Raw genomic sequence first — 2,446 nt, 5'->3', positions numbered from 1 at the left:
CAACCCAGGCCAAAGGCAGACGCTTAGCTGACTGAGCCCCCCAGGCACCCCTGCATGAGAATTCTTAGCACAGGAAGGTCAGACAGTCTCGTCTGGGTGACTAGTCAGCTCATTGGTAGAATGTGCCCCTAACAGATTGGGTCCCTGTGGAGCCGGCAGCTCAGTGCTATGGCCACGGCCCACCCTTCACATCCGAGCCGGGAATTCTGCAAATGTGGCTGTGGCCACAAGACAGGGCGGGGGCGGGGAGAGGGCCTCTGAGGAGCACGGCTTCTCCTGGAGACCAGCCTCAGGCCCCTGGGGAGTCACAAGTGCGGTTGGGCTGACCCACCCTGTTCCAAGTTCCAGAAGGGCAGGGTAGGTGCAGCCGTGTTCACTGAGAAGCCTGGGCAGGTGTATTTCCCGAGAACACCCAGAATTCCCAAAGAAAGGTGCTCTGTGGAAGAAACAGTCTCCTGAGGTCCAGAGAAGGAGAGTGAATTAACGTGCGTTAGAGAAGAGAGAATTTCGTGTTCTGGTCACTCTGGAAGGATCTCTAACTCATCAGGGCTCACGGTGTACACGGCGCTCAAGCATGACACACAGCCTTCCATGTCCCCACCCGCAGCACAAAGGTCTGAAGAAGAGGCAAAACCAGTCCTGCTGCCACATTGTGAGCCTCTGGGCTCTCCCCTTCCCTCCCCTTCAACATGTTCTGGCTTCGTCTCCAAGCAGCGTGGAAAAGGTGATGCGGTGGGTAATGCCAGGTCGCCTCGGGCTGGGCAGGCGTGGCGGGAACGTTCCAGGAGGAGCTGCTTCTGCTGTGGGAAGTCCGACGCCTCTGCTCCCCACACAGACGCTCGGTTAGGGCTTGGAGATGGGCCACTGCGGCAGTCTGAACCGTAGCCTTAATATGTGCAAGAATCAAGAGCTCCATCCCCGGTGCCCTCCGTCGGTCACGAAGAGACTCGCTTGCCCGAGAAACATCTAGAGATTTCCATGAGCCTGCGGGCTACCTCCGTATCTGAGTGCTGGAAATGCTCACGGCTTTCGACCTCCATGCCTCTTCCCGCCATCCAGCGAACGTCCTGCTGTTGGGCAGAACCCTTGAAAACCTGTATCCCAAGTCGCACAATAATTTCCCACGAGGAGGAATAAGTTTATGACATCAGATCACGTAAAGGGAGGGTGTAGAACAATGGAAACGCTTCTCTTCGATCAGCCCAGTGTAAATTGCTACAACTTTCCAGAACCCTATTCGGCAATATCTCCTAACGTCCGACGCTGCGCACCCTGCGGCCCAGCCTCCTGCTTCTGAACACGTGTCCGTCAAAAGAGCCTGAAGCTCGCGGGAGGACACGCAGAACTGCCCGCTCGTGACACCCTGCCCGCCTGTGGCCAGAAACTGGATGACCGATCGCGCTGCGCCTTCACAGAGGGACCCTCGATGGCAGTGACACCCGCCTGCACGCCGCTGCACCGCTCAGAGCACGGACGCCCTCAGGACCGTCCTGCCAGCCGGACAACCCAGACCCAACGTATAGCTGAGTGACAGACACCGTAGAGACAGCTGAACTAACCGATGACGAAACAGGCCAAGGGCCACTGACTCTGGAAGGGGGCGAAGGCGTCTCCCGGGAACATTCTAGATCTGGCCCCAGACGGTGCCCACAGATGTGCCCCCGCTGTGACGTCTTCAGCTGCGCGTGTGAGACGTGAACTCGGGCTACACTTCAGGGTGAAAGTTGACTTAAAAATGCACTGTCGTCGGGGCGCCGGGGGCTCCGTCCGCCCATCGTCCAGCTCCTGGGCTGGGCTCAGGTCACGATCCGGGTTGTGGGACGGAGCCCGGCGGCTGGGCGGTTGCGCCCAGCGGGGAGCCTGCATGAGGATTCTCCCTCCTCCTCCCTCGTGTGCGCTCTCGAATAAATAAAAAATAAAATCTTTAAATATATACATATATAATATATATTATATATATCCTTTAAGTTCTATCTGTAGACATCCAGGGAAATTCGTTTTGAGGCTAAAGAAAAGCGAAATTAATGAAGTGACGAAGTCCTGTGAGCGTCAAGGAGCTCGAGAGCAGGTGCCGTCCGCGGTCCCTCTGCGGGTGTCGAGGGCGCCCCCTGTCGCCGACCGCTGTAAGTGCAGGGTGGAGGCCAGGCCCTCGGCTCCTGCTTGCTCCCGGCACTATGAACGTCCGTCAAGTCTAGTAGAAAACGCGAGAAAGACCCCGGAGCTGTCATGACCGCATCCGGGCGTGGGCAGAGCCGCTGCACCCCAGCTCTGTGTCAGGGCATCTCTGCACCTGGCTCTCAGTTACCCTCCAGGAGCTCAGGGTCCAAACCCTGCTGCATCCTCCTCGGGAGCACGACGGAGCCCCTGGGAAGGGACAGTGTGAGCAGAGCCCGAGGCCGCAGGCCCCTTTATCTGGGTCTGCTCCCACGTGCGTAATGCTCAGCAC

The sequence above is a fragment of the Meles meles genome, chromosome 14 (assembly GCF_922984935.1).
Source record: "Meles meles chromosome 14, mMelMel3.1 paternal haplotype, whole genome shotgun sequence".
NCBI classification, from domain to species: Eukaryota; Metazoa; Chordata; class Mammalia; order Carnivora; family Mustelidae; genus Meles; species Meles meles.
This window is presented reverse-complemented; position numbering follows the sequence as displayed.